The sequence below is a fragment of the Peromyscus californicus genome, unplaced genomic scaffold (genome assembly GCF_007827085.1).
Source record: "Peromyscus californicus insignis strain IS unplaced genomic scaffold, ASM782708v3 Scaffold_8__1_contigs__length_139910024, whole genome shotgun sequence".
NCBI classification, from domain to species: Eukaryota; Metazoa; Chordata; class Mammalia; order Rodentia; family Cricetidae; genus Peromyscus; species Peromyscus californicus.
The window spans coordinates 112,766,828-112,788,430 of NW_026294606.1; positions in this window are offsets into that span (position 1 = coordinate 112,766,828).

Consider the following 21,603-nt stretch of genomic DNA (forward strand, 5'->3'; position numbering starts at 1 on the left):
TACCATATATTAAAGACAAATGCAAATTTGTATATCATTGGGATGGTTTGCTTGTTTATTTTTCCATAATTTAATTGTGGCTCAATATCATATACTGTGGGACACACAGCATCTTCAACAACTTTCAGAGTTTATCAGTACTTCAATCCTTTAGTCATCAAAGCTGAGAATACTGCTTCACATAATCATATAGAGTAAAATGACAGGAATGATTTTAGGGCCATTTAAAAGACTGTTGGCAAATTTGTCCTTATCACAAGTCAAAACTCACTTAAAAATATTTTATGAAACTCAAGTCAGTAAACAAACAACAATTTTAAAAATTAAACATTTTAGCGCAACACAATCTGAAGAAATACTAATTTGATATTAGCATGATGAGACATGATGATAACAAAATATTACGTGCTCTCTGTGATTAAGCACTCACATTTCTATAAGATCAGATAGCTTTGTATACACAGTAAAGAACTGCAGTTAACAGCACTCAGCACTCTTAAATCTGAGCTGAGTACAGTGTTTATTAGTGTTGCATAATGTGTTGTCATGTGCCCTGCAAAGTGTCCATAACATGTTAGAACCAAGATTGTAGTGAAGTCTTCTACTGTGACCCAGGTCAGTGCTATCAGAAACACCTCTGATTCATTCTGAATCAATTTTGGATTAATTCTGGCCTCTCAAAAACCATGTACAGGTTCAGGAAGGAAGGACATGGACCTGCCTCAACTGAATGTACCAGACTCTGCTGACTCCCCATGGGAGACCTTGACTTGGAGGAGGTAGAGATGGAGGGTGTATTGGGGGGGGTGGGGAAGGCGGGGGATAGGAGGAAGGAGGAGGGGGGATCTGTGGTTGGTATGTAAAACGAATAGAAAATCTCTTAATAAAAAAAATTACAGGTGCCTTTTTCACTCCCTTCCCCATCTGCAACCTCATATAGGACCATGAACCACAGCTTAAGAAGTTTTGATGCAGTAGTGTTCTTTAGTATACTATAATATTTAAATGCTGAAAAACCCAGAAGCGATGTAAATGTCCATAAGTAAGTAGTAATGAGAATGCCACAGAATCTGTTCATACACATTGACTGCCAAGATATGGCAAAAGACAACTGAAGTATAAATTCAAATTTGCTGATGGACAAGACAAAGACCACTTGATCTTAAAGCTTCATTAACACCAGCTGACATCTGAAAAGGCTGAAGGGGGAGACATACCAGTAATTACAATTATGTTCACCTTCTTCAACACTAATTAGTAACATATCTTTTCCTAAAATAGTAGTTGGTATAATTTTTTATAGAAATTTTCTTAAAGAAATCTAATTGAGTTCTTGGTTTAAAATGTTTATCAATGAATAATTCTTTACAACAGAGAAAAGAAATTTCTCACAATATTTTTTGTTTGCTTTTCCCCTACCAGATTTTAAAATTATTTCTTAGGAAGATTCTGGCATGCTTTCACTAGTCTATTTGTCTATGGTCCACTTTTGTTTATTTGTTTTGTTTTTTTCACAAATACAGCAGAAAGCAAGAATATACCACTAAAAGCCCCCTTTCAAGTAAAATGGGATACAGTAGAAATCAACGAACTTTTCTTTCAGACAGATGTAACTGGTCTGCTCCAAACGCTGCCTTTTCTGTGAACTTGCTTCTCAAGCTATCCCAGAGTGTGATCTGAGAGAGGCAGGATTATATACAAGAGTGAGAGGCACCAAGCGCCACTAGCCAGCTTCTTGGCAGCTAAAACAGCAGCTTCTTGTCATGCGCTTAAGTTACAGGCATAGAAAAACAATGCTTGGAGGACATATTGATACCCAACTGTGTCACACTGTACTCCTGACTCAGACCTTGATGTTTATGTCTTCTGACGCATAGGGACATTCAAAAACCAGGAAGGATGGTTTTCAATTGAGATTTGCTGATGAGGTGTTTCAACTATTTTTCCCCCCCTTGGATTACTTAACACCCTTGCTTAATATTTTTACCTACATATGTTTCCAAAGGAGGAAAATATATCTAATAACATGGATGTTGTTATCTGCTCCAGCTAATGATATTTCCTTTCTAACCTATTTTTAACGTCTCAAAATTTAAAGAAAAATATATGAATGTGCTTTAGGCTTTTTGGTGAAAAAGTAAACAATCTCTGATTGAGTATAATGCTGGGAGACATTCATCAAATCAAGTTACGAATAAAAAGGAAGATAGAAGCCTGACTTCTGTATGCTGGCTCTGGGGCAGGCAGAGAGAAATCAAAATTGGACACCTGCTGGGGGCTACTGTAGGTGCAGGGAACCAGATGCTCTTTTATCTCAGATGTCTTTGACAAGTCTTAAATATCTCTTTGCCTCTTGCTTCTAAGCATGAGATGGAACAATTTCAAGACCTAAAGTGGGGCAAACAGCTAGGTCAGAATCAAGAACAAAAGTCAAAATCAAGCCTGGAGGAGATGCCTTCCTTCTCCTACTTTGTGAAACCAAAGCTCTGATGGAACAAATGATCATCAGGCTGGTTTAAAGGAACAGAAACTCCTTCCAGATTTAAAGCCACATAGATTCTTCAGCCTTAACTGCTCCAGCCTGCCTAACAGTGTTAGGAACAGTGCGGGCCCAGCCACTTGGGAGGAATGACGATTGCCCTGGCTCTTGCTTCCCTTTGCCCTTTTATCAGCCTTGTTGGATTCTTTCCCACATGCTCCCTGGCACAACTGTGAGGCACGAATTAGGAGAGGTAAAAGAGCAAAACAAAACTATTGATGCAATTTTGTGTTTCTGCGGTTGCTATTTGTTTATTCTATCAGGCACTATGCAGAGGGGCTTACGAATACAATATGGCAACCCACAGAAAATGATCTCACAGTTTACTGCTTGTGAAGATAAAATCCAAATTCAGTTCTCATTTCCTATAAAGTGAATATGATAAGTTGACCACACTGACAACCATCTTGAAGCATTTAAGAATTGTCTCTACCAAGAGATAAATATTGCCAAGTTTCTAGTATTCTAAGCAGTGTTAAAACAGTATTATTGTTTTAATACTTATTCTGAGATGCCCCGGCTAGTGGGGTGTCAACGGCGGGGGGGGGGGGGGGGGGGGAGGGGACCCACCTGCGGAAGAGAATGAAAGGGACGGGGAGACACGAAAGGAAGACAGCAAGATAGTGTTCTGATCAAGCTGCAAATTTTATTCTCCTCAGCAAGGCTTATATAGCATGGGAGGGGGAGGGGGCAGGAAGGAGGGAAGGGGTGCATGACGTGCAGGTGGAGGGAGACATGCAAGTCGTGAGGGTGTTGTGCTAGGTGGTCAGGGCCCATTGTTCTGTTGCTATGCTACCTGACCTACCTGACCTGTTCTTTATCTTTGGGGGCATCTGGTTTAAGGCAGGGGCTTGTTCTCTGGCCTAGCTAGTACTTTTCCATGGTTCATATTTGGTCCCTGACACTGAGAGATAGATATTATTTTTTTCCTAAGTTCGTAAGCAAACAAATAAAAGCTCAAGAAGTTATAAGTGACTTACCCTGACTCACAGAGAAAATAAATGATTAAAATGTCCAAATTACTTTTTAAATCATATCCTTGATATTGGGCCAATTTTTTTTAAAATCTTGATTCCCAAGGAATTTTCTCAACTCAATGAACCCTAAATATATCTACCTACTAGATTGTGGCCTTGTGCTAACATCTTTTTATTAATTTTAGATGGCAACAAAAAGAAAAAGTACTAGGCCTATTTTCAAAAATACTCTTCATTTTTTTCATTTCTAGAGATTTCAAATATTGAATAATATTCATATTATCACTAATTGTATTACTATGTGTGTGGAAACAGAGTATTAATAGATAGGTAGATCAAGTGTAATGGCTTCATGTACTATTAATGTACTAATGGATATGCCTAGCTATTATTGTCATTCAAATTGAAAGGATATTTTGTCTTTAATGGCTCTGAGTGTTCATCTCATTGAGATGTTTTAGAATCCATGCTGTTTCTCTAATACATGCTCTTCCCTGTGCCTCAATATCTTACCATTTAAGCAAAAACATCCAGTGACTAATGTGTTTGAAGATAGTGAGAACTATCTTATTGAAGATAATAAGTCACAAGTTTGGAGCATCTGTGTTTGCTGACTTTCAGATATCAAAGTCAATTTGTATTTAATTACACAGTGTGTCATAATTCAGAAACAGTATATCTGTGCTGGGAAAGCAAAGAACTGGAATCATTGAAGCTAATCATATTCTGTGACTTTTTTTTAGGTGAAACAAGTGCTATAGACATGTTGGAAGGTTAGCAAGAGAAAGAGAATCACAAAATGACAGACGGGAGTTTCTGATCATTGGTTCAATTTATTTTAATTTTCTAACCTAAACCAAGTAATCCTAAAGGTATGACAAATTTTGAACTAGAAGCCTAAAACAGTAGAAGCTTCTTAAAATATATGCATATATGAAGGCAATCTAAAAGAAATTACCAAATAATGGGGGAGACAGAGCCGGAGCTGGTTATCTCTTGTCACCAAATGAAATTTCCAATGCTAGGAATGGGTTCCATCTAATTAAGATGCTGGCAGTCCCATGGGAGTCCCTAAACACTCAGGCTGTTGTCAAGACTATAAGTTGCTCTCTACAAACTGATAACAAGGCCTTATTGCTGAAGACAGCATCCACACAATTAATTGAACTAGAAAAGTCAAGTTGGTATCTCTATAGAACCTTCAGCCCTACATACTAATGTCTTTGCTACAGAAACTACTGCTACAGAAACTACTGTGCATACTACCAAATAAGAAATGTAAAAAACAACCAAGCTACAAATGCTTTTATCTGCAATAGTGTCTTGCCTGCAAGATATGCAATTGTAATGGCATTACAATGCTTGGGGAACTAACCAATCAATATCTGATTTGATGTATAACCCATGCCATGAGAAGGAACTCATACCTATCACTATTTGAGTGACCAAGAACCTGAGACTAGACAGTTCAGGGACCTAGGTTAAAACCAAATACTGCTGTTGTTCTAAAAGAATATAGCAATAGAATGACTCCTAATGACATTCTGTTATACTCATAGATCATGATCAGTCATCATGAGAGAAGCTTTTTCCTGCACTGGATGGGAAGAAATACAGAGATAGACAGCCAGATAATACAGAGTGAGAGATCTTGGAACATCATCCTTAATCAGGAAGTCACCATCAAATTTCTCTGTTCAGGTCTCAGGGAATACTATGAAAGAGAAGGGAGGAAAGATTAAAAAGCCAGAGGAGATGGAAGACACCAAGGAAACAACATCCTCTAAATCAACAGGATTGATTCACCAATGAACTCACAGAGACTGGGAAAGCATGCACAGGTCCTGTATGAATTTGCACCAAACTGGGTCCTAGAACTGAAAGGAGAAGTAGATACTTGGCCATGCTGTTTGGGGCCCGTGGCTATACAGTGTATCTTTGTGGAAGCACTTGTCAAAGAAGGCTATTAACCACAACTTAACCACAGAACATCAGAAAGTACGGGTACATGGGGTCCAATATCCCCTTTAAGTTCATACCCAATGTTATAATTTCCTTCCATTAGGCTTCTGTTATTAAAGGTTCTCCTAGCTCCCAAGAGCACTACAGAATGCCAACCATGCCTTTGGCCTATGGCCTATAAAGGACATTTTAAATCTCTACCATACCAAGTTAAAGAAACTAAAGTGAATTTTAGAGAATATCTTGGATTACCTTCTATAACAAATCAATAGATATTGGGTAGCTTAAGAAGTAGAAATTTATTTCCCCTAGTTATGGTATTCGAGAAGTCCAAAATCAAATATGTTCAGATTTAGTTCTTCCTAACAGCATTACTCTTGGTTTGCAAATGTCCAAGTTGTCACAGTGGCATCACATGGAAAAAAATAATTCTACTATTCCTAATTCTTATAAGGGCATTATTTCCATGATGGGTTTCAAAAAGGTTATCATTATATCATTATGACCTGACCTACTAGCCCTGATCATCTCCTAAAAGTAATGATATCTTTTATTCACATGACTGTGCACCAGAACTTAAATATATACATATTAATGATGGTAAAAATTTTCACTATATAACAGAGAAAACTTCAATGTGATTTGTATTCAATAGATATGTTGAATTACACCTATAGAGAATAACCTGTTTTAATATATCAAGGAAGTGATTTGAAGAAATTTTATCTATTCTCTGAACTTTGTCCAAAAGAATAGTTAGCCAGACATCCAGTTTGAGTTAAAGAAAATATCATTTTCTATCCCCAGTATATAGTTGTTTGAAAAGTACTCTATTTAATTGGTAGAGACTGGAGAGTAGCTGAGTAGGTCCAACACTGTATTCCACAACTAAGAATTATTGGTTAACACAAATTGAGGACCATTTTAACTTCAAAGTATTACTGTTGAATGACTCTGATTATATTTTAAGGATACACAGTTAACACCTAATGATTTAATAGTTGATACAGCAATCACTTGTGTGGTGGTTAGAATAAAATTACCTCATAGCTAATATATTTGAAGGCTTAGCCACCAGGGTGTAGAACTATTGGAAATATTAGGAAATATTACTTTGTTGGAGTTGATGTGGCCTTCTTGGGGTAAGTGCACCACTAGGGGTAGTCTTTGAGGTTTCAAAAAGGCCTGCCAATGCCACACACCCCCACCCCACCCTGTCTGCCTCCTTGCCTGTGGATCATTATGCAAAGCTCATAGCCACTATTCCAGCACCTCCCTGCATACCACTATGTGTTCACCATAATAATAATGGACTAAACCTCTGAAACTGTTAGCAAGTTCCCAATTAAATGTTCAATTTTAGAAGAGTTGCCTTGATTATGATGTCTTTTCACTGTAATAGAATGGGGATGAAGAAGTTGATACCAAGCGGTGGCATATTGCTGTGACAGGCCTGCCCGTGCTGTTTTCTGAAGGAATATGGAAGACTTTGGGACTACGGCCTCAAAAAGGAGTTGGATGCTTTAAGTGGGGCTTAATAAGCCTTACGACTAGGAGCATGGGTAGTAGTCCTGAGGTCAATATAAATCTTAGAAAACCAGCTAAAGAAGTTACAGTGGGAACAAATACTAGTAAATGGTGTAGAGACCATTCTCATGAGAGTTTGGCAAAAAAAAAATATGGATGCTGTTTGCTATTGTCCTAAAAATCTACATTAGGCTAAATTGAAGAGGTTTGGATTAATAGCATTGGCAGAGGAGAGGTTAAGGGCAACCTAGTGTTGAATCTCATGCTGATCTATAATGAAAAGGAGTGAGCCAGACAAAGAGAAAAACAGAAAGTACAGTCTTCAAATAGAGGGAGCACCAGGAAGTATAATGGAGCTAAGTCCAGTGCTTAATTAGATAATAAGTTCAAAGAAAAGCCTGATGCTAAATGTCATAAAGGGAGTGGTGACCTCGGGGCAAGATTGCACCCAGTTCCAACATTTGAAAAGGAATTAAAGGTAAGCTTAAGTAATGAAGAACACCATGAACAACAGAAAGCTGATACAAATGTGATTGCAAGAGGGGGCCAAATTCCATCCTCATCAAGCAGCAGAACATTGCAACTTCAGTCACCTGGTTAAGGCTTTAGAGTCAAGAATACAAGAAAGGGGTTTGGACTCTCCCTCCATGGCTAAGGAAAGTTGCTGGGCCTAGACATGTGTCCGGGATTCCTTCTTGCATGAAGACCCGGAGAACACATTGTGGGAACCTTGAAAGTGAAGCCTAGATTGTGTTGGAGAGCCCAAGATGTTGGAGATACCAGAGTCAAAGCATACCTTCTAAGGATAGCTGAAGACCAGGTGTAGAAACAGTCCAGGAGAGAGAAGTGTGTTACAAACAAAGCTGCAAGAAGTTGGAGTTCTGAAGAGTGCTTTGACATCAGATATGGAGATGGAAAATTTAGAGTTTGTCCCACTAGTTTTTAGTCTTGCTTTGCTGCAATATTTCCTCACTATGCTCCTTTTCCTCCATTTTTGGTATGGCAATATATATTCTGTACCATTGCACATTAGAAATATGTGATCTGCTTTTCTAGTTTGATTTTATAGGGAGTTACTTTTAAGAGATTATCATGAGTCTCAGAAGAGACATTAAACTTTGGACTTTTAAACAGTATTGAGACTGTGATAACTATGGGAATTGAATGTGTTTTTGCATTATGATGTGGCTACAAGCCTATGGGGGTTAGGGAGTAAAATGTGGTGGTTTGAATGAAAATACCCCCCAAAGACTCCTATATTTGAATTCTTAGTCACTAGGGAGTGGAACTGCTTGAAATGATTAGACATATTAGTGGGCATGGCATTGTTGGAGTAGGTGTGGCCTTGTTGGAGGCAATGTGTCACTGAAGGTAGACTTTAAGGTTTCCAAAGCTCATATTTGGCCAAGTCTTTCTCTCTCTCTTTCTGCCTGGGGATCAGGATGTAAAGCTCTCAGATACTGCCTAGCAGTTACCTGTATGATGTCATGCTCCCTACCACAATAAAGGACTAAAGCTCTGAAGGTGTAAGCAAGCCCCCAATTAAATGCTTTCATTTATAAGCATTGCTTTGGTCATAGTGTCTCTTCATAGCAAACAATGACTAAGACGCATTTCTTATAAAGAAAAAAAAAGATATAATCTTTAAATTTTGTGGTCATCAAATTAATGACAAATCAAGACTGAAAACTGTGAAATTTTGTCTCATATCTAGAGGAAGCAAGTTCTGACTCTGACATCTATTTATTGAACTAGATCTTGAGATATAAAGCAATTAGGAAGTAGGGAGGACATATGCTGAATCAATGAAAGGGACTTAATGTTCCCAGGTTTCATTAAAAAAAGTTTCAAATACTGTTAGTACAAAAATAACCTGCCGGGCGGTGGTGGCGCACGCCTTTAATCCCAGCACTCAGGAGGCAGAGCCAGGCGGATCTCTGTGAGTTCGAGGCCAGCCTGGACTCCCAAGTGAGTTCCAGGAAAGGCGCAAAGCTACACAGAGAAACCCTGTCTCGAAAAACCAAAAAAACAAAAACAAAAACAACAACAAAAAAAAATAACCAAAGGGTCAGGTGGTGGTGGCACACACCTTTAATCCCAGCACTTGAGAGGCAGAACCAGACAGATCTCTGTGAGTTCCAAGGCCAGCTTGGTCCACAGAGCAAGATCCAGGACAGGCACCAAAACAACACAGAGAAACCCTGTCTCAAAAAAACCAAACCAAAACCAAAACAAAAACAAAAATAATCAAAGGAAAAAATATATATTAATGTGGACAGCAAGCCATTATCATTCTATTGCTCCAGGAGATATTGAGGGGAAATAGAGAATTCAGAGATAAGGTGCTGCAATCACCTAGCTTTCATGGTATGATGAGTATTATAGAAAACCCTACAGGATAAAGCCACCCCTAAACACTGAGTCAAGAAGAGGTATAAAATATGTGACCTTTCTCTTATCCCCAACACATCAAACTCTTGTTAATGCTTTCTACCAGAGAACTTACTAGTAACCAACTTCTAAAACATCTAGGGTATCATAGATCTTATGATACACTAGAATGTTCTAGAACATAAAAGTGCAACAAGCTTATCAGAATGTAAATGCAAAATACTTATGAATTAAATAGATTATTTAAGATTCTGAATTCTACAAAAAATTGCCATCCAATGGTTTCTCATAAAATATAAAATAAATATAAGCCTCTTTCCTTGAATGAAAATCTCTATGCCTTCTACTCTGCGTAGATTTCCCAATAACCTTTTTTATTACTCACCCCACACTCATTTGTTTCAGACTTTAATCTCATGTCATTTTATTTCTGTTTTACCAGTTGCCAATGAAGAAAAGCTTTTGTAGTTATTTGGATATGAGATATCTTATTGTTTTACTTTCTCACCATTTGTCTTTAGCTTTCCTTCTTTCACTGGATTTCTAAGTATTTTACTCATATACTCAACAGATCCATATTACCTTGGTTTTCTTAATTAAAGAGTCCTTTCATATTAAACATACTATATGTCCATTCCACAAATGAAAGTAGTTACAACATAATAAAATTGGCTCTTGAGTCCAGTGGACTGAGTTTGAATTCCATCACTTAACCCTCTAAAGATTATAACTTGAAAAATCTATTTAACCTCCTAGAAATTGATTTTTTAAAGACCCTTCCTTATATCTTAGTTGTTATTAAAAGATAAACTGAAAATAAAATCTTACAAAATTCTTCAAAGATAAACTACCGTGCAGAAATAATGACCACCATAGAAGAACAACATAATGAAAATTGCATCTCCCTTTCCCATTGGATTAATAAGTGCACCACATGAGATCTGCCTCTTATCAATCTTTCTAAATTTATAGCATAATATTTTAGTTGTAATCACAAAATTATACAGAATATCCCTGAAGTACGTTTATCTTTCAAAATGGAAACACTATACTATATTTCACAAAAATCCTGTATTTCTTTCCTGAACAGCTCAAGTAAATCATCACTGTATACTGTTCTTCAATAAGTTTGACATTTTCCTAACATAATGAAGATCAAATCACATGTGACTTGTCTGTCTGTGACTGACTTCTTTTTCTTAACATAATGTTTCTAAAGTTGCTGTATTATGAACTACCTCTTTGAATACCAGGTAATATTCTATTGGATGGATATATCATATTACATTTTTTTAGTTACTCATACATCAATAGAAATGACTGTTTACAGATAATGAATTTATTTTGAATAATTGCAAATTGAACTTAGTAATGTAAATATATATTGATGACATCAGATATAGAATTAATCCTTTTTTCTTTTGTTCTTTTTAAAAAATTTTCCAACATTTATTGTATCTGTTTTTTTGAAAATTTCATACATGTATAAGATGCATTCCATTTTGTTGAGACTAATTCATTCTGTGTAATCCAGGCTAGCCCAGAACTCACTATGTATCCAAGTCTTGCATCTAGCTCACATTCCTCTTTCCATTGCCTCCATAGTTCGCGGAAAGTATATGTGTATCATCATTACTAAACTACTTTGCATTTTTGTGGAGCCTCCATAGTGGTACTTATAGAGACTCCAACACCTCAAATTCATATCATCCCTCTGTAGAACTGCAAATGTGGCACATCTGATCCAGTTCCAATGCTTGGAAATTTTTATGTATTTTTCTGTTTTGCTTTAATTCCTCTTTAAAATTATATAAAATTGTCATCCTAACAATCAATCTTTTTATGTTTATGAAATGTATTTCCTTGAAAATTAGTGATGTTGAGACTCTTTTTTTCGTATATTTGTTGGCCATTTAATATTTTTTAAGATTCTAATATATGTGGGTGAGTCAACCCTGAAATTTTGAGCATGGGAGAGCTGTCCTCATTCTCTATTGGGCAGACCAACCCTACAGCGGGTCAGGCCCAGACCCAGGGTTATGACTTGGCCTGCGCCAACTTCCACCACATCTATGATCTGCTGGAGCATGTGAAAGGCCCTGACTGGCAGACCCAAACTACATGATCTCCACAACAAAGGGCACCAGAGGGAGGTCCAGAAAATGTCCCAGTGGAGGCCCAAAATCGACCTTATATTTGAGACTAGGGGCCTCAAAGTAGACCAAAGACTCTCTGCAATGAACACTTGCAAGCACGGATATATGGACAAATGGGTATACAGAGTGACTTGTTAGGTCACACTGAAGATTCCACAATGAGATTTTTAATTCCATTCCTGCTACTTGTGTTTTTTTTTAATTTTTTCCATTTTATTTTCTTCATTTTTTTTTCCCCTTCAATTTTGTTTAAAATGGGGGTGTGTGCAGGAGTGCAGGGAGAATGAAAAGAGATGGGGGAATGAATGGAATCAAGACACATGATGTGAAAAACACATAGAAATAAATAAATAAATTTTTAAAAAGATTCTAATATAATCACAAAATCCCCATTTGCTTACTTCCTCCAGACCTTCTAATATACCCTTAACAGTAGTATATTGTATATTTGAAAGTAGCTAGCTGAGAGGAATTTGAATGATATAAGCACAAAGCAATGGTGAATGTTTGAGATAATGGATATCACTACTCTAATTTAATTATTATATAATGCATGAATGTATAAAAATGTAATCCTATAACCTATTAGTAAGTACAATAGCTTTGGTCAAAAGGAATAAAATGAAAAATAGTAAAGCATATGCATTTGTCAAGGTTCTCTAGAGTAAGAAAACTTCTAGAATGAATCCCTCTCTATATATAAGCGAAACTGGGTTTATTGGAGCTACTTTGAAGCCACAGTCCAGCTAATTCAACTATGGCTGGCTGTGAAGTCTAAAAACCCAGTAGTTGCTCAGTCCACACAGCTGGATGTCTCAGCTGGTCTTCAGTTTATACTGAAATCTCAAAGAAGTGGGCTCTAATGCCAGTAAAGGAATGGACATGATAGCAAGGCAAGGGGAAGAAGGAAAAGAGAACATTTCCTTCTTCTGTGTCCTTATAGAGGCTTCTAGCAGAAGGTGTGGCCAGATTTGAGGTGTGTCCTCTCACATCCAGGATCTGAGGAAAGTATGCATGCGTCTTCTGGCCTCAAGGTCCAAATAAAGCATGTGTCCTACTTTAAAGGTCAGGAGTATAAATGTATGTATTAGGACTGAGCCCTACAACTATTTATTTGACTGGTTATTCACATGTGGAAGCAAAGTCTTCCTCTTTCTTTAATAGAACTCCCCTTCTGGGGAATAATAATTTTCAGGCTTTATACAATGTAAAGACTATTCACTAGAATTCAGTGTGGAGTTCAGTGAATATAATTCACAGTATCATAATCTTTTTATTCAAGATATGCACTTTATTAAAAAGGTTTTATTTGACATATGCATTATGAAAATTAAAGGATAAAATTGAATGACCTTTATTATTGTTCATGAAGCTACTCTCATCAGCTTATCTCAGTTTTGTTAAAGGTCAACACAAGTTATACTATGGGATCAGCTAATAATGTATTAATATTTGCTTTGTAAACCAAGGAAAATTATCCACAAATCAAAACATATAAACATTATGAAACTGGAGTTTACAATGATGTGAAGCAACTTGAACGGGTTGGTAGAATCTTTGAATAGGCTTATAGCTTTCCAGGAACCACAAAAAATTGATAGTAAGATGCAAATGCTATCTTCTTTGATGCACAACTGTTCTATCATGTGGTTTCTTATGCAGCGGTTACAGAAGGAGTGACTAGACTGAAGCTCAGGCTGCCTGGATTTAAGTGTAACTTCTAACATTGATTGTCAGACTTCAAACACACTCTTGGACCTTTTTCAGATTAAGTTTCTTATCTATAAGTGGGAATAAAGCTCCCTTCCTAAGCCTGGCAATTGTACTGCTGAGAAAATCAATTTTAGTACTGTTCAAAATGTTTGTGACCTGAGAAAGTCTTTAGTTTACAACTTTCTCAACCTTAATGACTATCCTTTATTTAATTGAATGTATTTTGATATTTTCTGTTTTTAAAATAGAGACAATGTGTGCATGTTTGTGTGCATACATTGAGTGTTACTCTGTGCATTCATGTGTACATGTTTCTGGGTGTTCATGTTTGTGTATGCAAGAGTATTACGTGATTGATGAAAATCAGTACTGAGTTAAAATAGAATCTTTGCTGATTCCTTTTTCAAATTGTTTTATATTCATTCATTCTTTTTTAATATGTGATTATTTTGACTGAGTATATGTATTTTTGTCCACTTTGTGCCTGCAGAAATTAGAAGTGTCAAATTCTCTGTGACTGGAGCTACAGATGGTTGTGATCTACCATGTGGATGCTTATAATTGAACCTGGGTCCTGTGTAAGAGAAGCAAGTGCTTTTCACCTTTGATCCATGTCTCCAAACCTCACTGCTGATTTCTTGCTAGGACTTGGATTGACATTTTGTTTTCTTACTTAAGTGGCAATTTCTTCAATTTTAATTCAAGTTCATCTCACAGGTATGGTAAGATTTAACTGTGGTAAAGCATCCTACAGAATGATCTCCATTTCTCTGTCCTATGCAGAATCCTTTCTTTCCCACATCTTTCAAAGTTCTATTCTCCATCAGCATGGCCTTCATGAAAGACAAAGTACAGCTTTCCTAAATTGTCTCATTTCCTGTTGAGTCTTGTAGTGGGATGCATCTACAGAACTTAGAAGAGTAGGAAGAAAGAGATAATGAAATTCTTCATGGATAGTGATTAGATCTTGGTCCTGAAAGAAAGCTTTGTTTCATTACTTTGCCTCTTACCATTTTAAGTACCTGTGTTTTTGGCTTCTCAGCTTAGGGTCATCACGTGCTCATCACTGAAGTCAGGGACTTACTGGTTCTTATTTGTTTCTTGAAAAATTATATTTATTTTAAAAAACTTAGCAGTTCTTTTAGTTTGAGATAACTGGTGAATTTTACATCTGGTTTTCTTGATGGAACCTTTAAGATTTCCAATCTTAGATGGGTTCCTGGCATATTTTAATCTCCAAAACTATCAGCATACATAATTAAAATGATAGTTACATTACTCCAAAAGCTTCCATAACCCTGTTGTTTCTTCTTTTTTACATTTTAAAGGTGAAAATCAAATAGCTGAAATGATTTTGAAAAGGGAATTGTAGGTTCTTACTTGTAGAACACAACTGTGTAAGAAAGAAATTGGAGGAGAATAATAGTCTTCAAGGAAAAAGGCATAGATGTTAATCTCAACACATCTTAAATGATTGATATGATTGGAAAGAAGATATGACTATAATAAAATGCAGAGTTGTAATGCTGAGGAAAATCCACATTTCAACAATATCAGAAACCTTAGCTGAGCTAAATAAGAGCTGAACTGTCTACACACAGATGCATTCGTAGTAGAAAGTCATGAGAATTAATCACTAATGCTACTCCTTGGTTGTAACATTGTAATAAAATTCTTTACATTTCTTTGGATTTGAAAAATTTCTAATTAACACCAATTATTTATTAAAAATAGTGACTGTTTTTTAATGTCCCAAATTCAATAAGTGTAAATAGAAAATTAAATAGTTAGAAAATGTAAGAAGGCAGAAAAATAGTATGTAATTTGGCTAAATATTAAGTCTATAAGCTAATGTATTAATTAATAAGTAGATTGGTATCTGGATTGGTAGACAAGATAGTAAGTTGGTAGGTACATCTTCTATCTGAATATTTTAAATTAATTTTCATTTAAATGGCTTTTTATCAACATCCTATTAAATAAATCTCAAACTCCTACTTTTGCTATAAAGTTTTCCGGAGCACTACACTGCTGTTGTCATGGGTTATCCAGTCAATGTTTTCTTTCAAAGATATAATTTGCAGTCTCTCCACCCCTACCCTCTAATCTTCCCCCAAATGCCCACTGAACAACATCCAAAGCACTTTATTGTGATCCACCTATGCCTTGGTTCTTTTCCTTTTGTTTGCATCTGAAATGGAGCAGACATCTTGTTTACCAGAGGCTGTAGGAAAGTGAATTCACTTATTGATTGACATTATCAAGCAGGCAGACAGACACTGTAGCAGGTAAAATTGCTTTTTTTGTTGTTGCCTGCCAAACTTTAACAGAGAAAGTGATGTGCTTTTGCCAGGGAGGGCTACTATACAATCAGGTAATGGGTCTTAAAAACACTGCAAACATTAATGGTGCTTGATCAATAATATTACTACCACAGGTAAAATGCTACTGCATTTATTATTAAGATATTGCTGAAAATGGAGTGACTTAAAGGACTTTGAGAAAGTATGAATAATTGCTATATCATTAGTACAATGAAATGCTAATGGATGTTTTGTTGTACAACATGCTGTGAGTATTTTTTTCCTGAACGATTTCAGAGTTCCTTTGAGCTAATGCCTGACACAGACCCTCAATTACCCCATCACAGTTTCATCTTCCACCTATCCATGAGCTAATCCAGAAGGCCAAAGATGCCATTAATTCGTTATTCCTTTTTTAAATTTTTTCAAACTGTATCATAAGAGATAAGCCAAGTATCACAAGTAATTTTTATTATCCTTTATTTCCTGAATATTTAATACAGTGATTAAACAACAGTGATCTTGATCCTCTCTTTTCCTAAGGAGTAGATAGCAAATATTGCCTCTCACGAACATTAAAGTTTGGTAAAATAAAAAACTTTTAGTCATCCCAGCACTCAGGAGGCAGAGGCAGGTGGATCTCTGTGAGTTCGAGGCCAGCCTGGTCTACAGAGCTAGTCCAGGACAGGCTCCAAAGCTACAGAGAAACCCTGTCTCGAAAAACCAAAAAAAAACAAAACAAAAAACTTTTAGTCACTAAATGAATCCAAAGATAGGTGAATATATTTTTTAATGAGATTAATAAAATATCAGCTAAATTATTTTATTTTATTAAAGGAATGTCTATTGAATATTATTATTGAAATTAACTTAGTCCTTATTAATGTCATTAGAGAATATGTATATATTAATAGATGAAAAGAACTAGAGGTCTAGATAGGTATGGAAGAAAAGATCATGAATTCCAATTGTGAAGTTCTTTTTACCAACTGCTTATGCATCTCTCTACTCCTGTGTATTGCTTTAAATACCTTGTTTCAATATTATCTGTTATTTTGTTTGTTTATTTTTTTTGTTCATTTCGAGATAGGGTCTCACTGTGTAGCGCTGACTATCCTGAAACTCACTATGTAGACTAGGCTACCCTTGAACTTAACAGAGATCCACCTACCTCTGTCTCCAGAATGCTGGGATTAAAGGTGTGTACCATCACACCCAACAATGTTATCTATTTTAATCTGTCTTGTTAAAAAAAATGTTAAATAAAAGAATAAAAAGAAAGGCAAAAGAAGAGAACAAAAGAAGTAAAAAAGAAAGGATGGGAAGAGATGGAAATGGGAAGGAAAATGAAAAAAAGATGGGACAAAGGAAAGTCAAAAAGGCAACAAAAAGGAAGGAAGGAAGGATGGAAGGAAGGAAGGAAGGAAGGAAGGAAGGAAGGAAGGAAGGAAGGAAAATAGGAAAGAGTAATTAAACACACTGATTAAATAAGGAGAGAAAGTTCACTTACTTGTCAGTAAGAAACTAGGCAGATATGGGTTGAACAGTCTTGTGGGCATTTGGGGAGACTTTTTTCACCCTAAGCTACATTCAATTCTATTTCTAGCTCAAGCAACTTGAGCACAGTATTCCTAGTATCAATTTTAGCTTGTGCAAAATACAGCTGTCTAATTGCTAACTGAGAGGGGAAAAATACTCTTTTTTCCCTCAAATTTCTGATGATCTTTATTGGTTTCTAATCCTGTCACATCTTTATTTTAAAAGAGCCTTCCTTTTGTCTTTCCTAATAACTGGATGAAATTGTTATCAGAGTAAGTCCTATTATTTCAGTGCTCAAAATTTTTCAGCTTTTCATACAAAAGAATACATTGTTGGTTGGTAGAAGTGGAAAATATTTTTTTTCCAGTTTAAAAGGCCTTATTTTATTAAATATTCATACTCTTGTGTGTGCGTGTATGTGTGTGTGTGTGTGTGTGTGTGTGTGTGTGTGTGTGTGTGTGTGTGTGTGTGTATGTGTGTGTGTGTGTGTTCTGAATGTCAGAGGTACTTGAGAAGATGCATTATTCTGTGGGGAAGGTGACTGTCACCTTACTTTGATGTGGAGCATCTTAAAGCCCAACTCTAAATTTGATGTATATAACATATGCACTCCCTAGTGTATGGAAATCAAGCCCAAGTTTAATATGAACACTTCCAACTGAATTAAACATAGGAAGAGAGAGACTGAGAACAAGAGAGTGGGGAAGATCAAGAGGGGAGGTTGCTAATCAATCTGTAGTCTAATAGCTGGAATGACAAGATGACAAGGACAACTAGGGTATTACATAGATTCATAATTGTCTGTGTAACTACTAGAGTAGATTATGTTTGGGAACATATAAAGAAATACATACGGATCACAGGCAACTGCCCACTTGTCTGTCTGCATTCACTTTTGCTTTAATACTCATGAAAATCAACTTAGCCTTTAGCAAGTTATTTCTGGAAATGGATAGAACATAATTCAACCAAAATATAAAACCTAGTCATTAGCAATGGTTCAAGGAGAAATGGTTCATATGGAAAAAGGAAATTGATTATGATTGGCCAGTCCAGTTTAGTTGAAGATGTCATAAAAGTCCTGGTACTAGAGGGCAATGGGAAGCACAATAGAACACAAAGCATTCACCACAAACTAAGGGAAGTAGAGTTATCATCAAGAGGAACTTGATGATAGATGTTGATGATAGAATCAATGGTGAAACATATTTTATTTATGTGTAGCCTGTCAATATTTTAAAATTACTTTCTTGACTATAGGGATAAGAAAAACAACTTAATGCTTTTTTTGTTTTTGTTTTTGTTTTTTAGAATACAAACATTTGTTATTTAATGTTTTATTTAATTAAAAAATCAGGTGTATACTAAAAGTTTGGATGAATCATTACTATTTTAGACAGAAATAAAATGTGCTACACTTTGTTACATTCTTGTTTAATATTTTTCATGCCTGATACCAAACCACAACAAATCTTTATAAAACCTCACAGGTTCAATATAAAATATATCTCTTTACTCATATAGAGAAAGAGGACCCCAAGAAATGGTGTTTATTTAGTCAAGTCAATGTGTATGTTTCATTTACAATTAATGACCAGGAAAGTATCTACATTTTTTAAAATTAAATTAGTAATTTTACATTGTAAAACAATAAATTTATTTGTGTGATTCAATTTTTTAATAAATTAATACACATAGCTGATTTCTCTAGAGTAATTCAGGATGCTATCTGGATAATGGATTTCCTCTCTCTATCTCTTCCACATGGGGCCATTTTGGAGCCAATAATGCATTTAAGTGTTTGCAATTATTAAGTGTGTCCAGGGACAATTGCCATTTCACACAATTGCTCTCCTTATATTGTGTTCTAAATGTTGCTAGTCTCATTGCTTTAATTATTTTTGTAATTGATTCCTAAATTTTACTATTAGGTAATTTAATTAATGATTCCACTGTAAGCTTCATGGTTGGTGAAGTACTTTTAAAACCACCTTTCAGTTTTTGTAAGTGAACCTTGGATTTGAATTTTTTGTAATTATTATGAAATTTGTTCTCAGAACACAAGAATGACCATTGGGGAATTTCTTGTTGTTACAGATATCATTGAAAGAATGCTGAGCATTGATCAAATAGAACAGTTCTCCAGTGATTAAAGCTTCAACGAAGATAATTCTGAATTCTTTCTCAGATGGAAAAAAGGAAATCAAAGATAATTACAGTCAAATAGTGATCCTGAACATTAATTAGTTTCTTCTTCTAAGTAGTTTTGTGTCTTAGGGGTGGGGACTCTCAGCTATTGTTTTAAAGCAGGGACCTGATCATGTCACTTCCTTCCTTCAACTCATAAAGTAAGTTGCCACCTCTCCAAAGGTGAGTTTGACAATGGTCAGCTGCCTGGAAAGATTATGTACTCCAGCCTCTGTTTACGCCTCTATATTGATGTTTCCCCTTTTCTGATTCTTTCTGGTGACAGATGTGTAGACAAAGTTCTAAATGGTCTTAATAAATAAAAAACACAAAGCCAGAAATTTGGGTCAAAGCCTGAGAGAAAGATCAGAGGAATAGGACAAGCCACGAGCTAACCTTACCTCACCAACTCCACAGCTTCCAAAGAGAGCTTCTTCCTGTATACTCACGTTTACATACCTCTTCTGTTCTGTTCTCTCATTGGCTCTCTTAGTCCAGCTACATCACTTCCTCTTCCTATCCAGCTCTGTCACTTTCTGTCTGTCTGTACAGACTTCCACACCTCCATGTCTAACTAGTTTTGGAATTTAAGGCATGTACCACCACACCTGGCTCTGTTTCCAGTGTGGCCTTGAACACACAGAGATCTTGCCTGCCAAGTGATAGGATTAAGGGCATGGCTACCATTGCCTGCTATGGGATGTTCTGTATGTTAAATGTGTTGCTCAGGTTAATAAATAAAACACTGATTGGCCAGTAGCCAGGCAGGAAATATAGGCGGGACAAGGAGAGAGGAGAATTCTGGGAAGTGAAAGGCTGAGGCAGAGAGACACTGCCAACTGCCGCAATAAAAAGTGAGATGTAAGGTACTGGTAAGCAACGAGCCATGTGGCAACTTATAGATTAATAGAATTGGTTGATTTAAGACATAAGGACAGACAGCAAGAAGCCTGCCATGGCCATACAGTTTATAAGTAATATAAGTCTCTGTGTGTTTACTTGGTTGGGTCTGAGTGGCTGTGGGACTGGTGGGTGAGAGAGATTTGTCCTGACTGAGGGCCAGGCAGGACCAAGAAAACTCTAACTACAATTTCCCAACTTCTTTGTTTACTGAAAATGGCTTGCTATTTACTCTGATCTCCAGGCAAGCTTTATTTATTAAAGTACAAATAAAATATCACCATATTTCCCCTTTTTATCTAATAAAAAAATAAGTTATAACTAATATAAAAAACTACATACAAAAAGTACAATAACTACACACAATATATACACGCAATAAATGTAACAGTAATGTCTAGTCCATTTGCATTTGACAAATTCAAAGAAAATATTCCATTATCTATCCTATTTTGGTGAGTCCAAAAGGTACCTAATTCACTTTCTATCCTATCTTAAATTACCAACAGAAAACTATCTTATGATGTCTTTCCAACTTATACACTTAACACCTCTTAGTGAGTTTCTTTTCTGAATTTCTTAACAAGGAAAACTGTAACTACAACTATTTAATCTTCAACTCCCTCAGAGACCCAAGAAGTAAGTAATATTACCTAGTAAAACAGGAAGTACATACAAGCAACCTCCAAAAAATGTGAGTTATGACAGAAACAGCCATCTTCCTGGACAGTCACCTGAGGTTTTTCTGCATGATGTAGCCTTACCTTCGTCCTACAGGCTTAGCATATCTGACAGATTCATTAGTAAAGTACGATGTACACAAAGCCTACAGCTGGACCTCACATTCAGTGTGAGTATTCCATGTACCAGATAAACCTGAATTCCACCAGTGTCCTGTCATGATTCAGGATTTTAAATTCTAGAAATTGCTGGTGTTTTTGGAATTCAGCTTCCCATTGTTCTTGACTGGTGGGTGGGTGGCTTCATCTCCTTTATTAATTGCCAGTCTATCACTGAGAGGCCAGACCCAGTCAGCCTAGCTAATGTTCCAAGAATAACTGTTCCGGCTACTGTTTCACTGCACACCAGGAGCCATCAGCCCACTGCCTGCTCAGCTGCCTTCAAAGGAAGGAGCAATGTACCTTTTCTGGACTATAAAACTTCCATGATGGTGTCATATTGCCCTGGCCTCAGAGGACACCTGTTGCCAAAGCTGCAACCACACTTGCCCTGGCAAGGATTGGTAGTCCCTTGTTTTGTGTCCCGCTTGTCCATTTTGGACAGCATACTGTCAGCAGTTAATGCGAGCGCACTTTCTTGCCCAGTAGCTAACTTTTGCCACTGTGAAAGTTAACTCCATGTGGAGGTTCTTCAATGCCCATATCTTCTTTGAAGTAGATTGGTATTGC